The sequence below is a fragment of the Myotis brandtii genome, unplaced genomic scaffold, assembly GCF_000412655.1.
Source record: "Myotis brandtii unplaced genomic scaffold, ASM41265v1 scaffold1020, whole genome shotgun sequence".
NCBI lineage: Eukaryota > Metazoa > Chordata > Mammalia > Chiroptera > Vespertilionidae > Myotis > Myotis brandtii.
The window spans coordinates 695,678-695,983 of record NW_005353406.1 but is presented as its reverse complement, the minus strand read 5'-3'; the positions used below and the strand labels follow the sequence as shown (position 1 = coordinate 695,983).

Below are 306 nucleotides of genomic sequence, written 5' to 3'. Positions count from 1 at the left end.
GCTCCCACCTCGCGCGCGCGATCCACCATTCGTGCCGGCCCGCCCCTCGCAGCCTCCTCTTCCAATGAGCGCCAGGCGCCCCGCGAGGGATACGCCAATCAGAGAGGAAGCAGCGTTACGTCACAGTCTAATTGACCAATCCAAAGTCTCAATAGCCCAGAGAGGGGCGGGGAGTGCCTGGGCTGGCCCTCACTGCCGATTGGTGACTGACCGCAGGGTGGCAGGGGAGGTGCCTTGAGCAGATTGGAGAGCGCAGCGATGGGGCGGAGCCAGAGCTCCGATTGGCCCGGGCTCCGGGCCGAGGGC

The 306-nt window shown here is 66.7% G+C and overlaps 1 long non-coding RNA gene across 1 annotated transcript in view; it reads right to left on the bottom strand.

Annotated features, from left to right (window-relative positions):
- Window positions 1–263, bottom strand: part of LOC102249261 — a 4,593-nt gene extending 4,330 nt beyond the window's left edge. Inside the window, exon 1 of the long non-coding RNA XR_312990.2 lies at window positions 9–263. This is a non-coding gene — a long non-coding RNA (uncharacterized LOC102249261). The remainder of the gene's footprint in view (window positions 1–8) is intronic.
- Window positions 264–306: the final 43 nt, after the last annotated feature.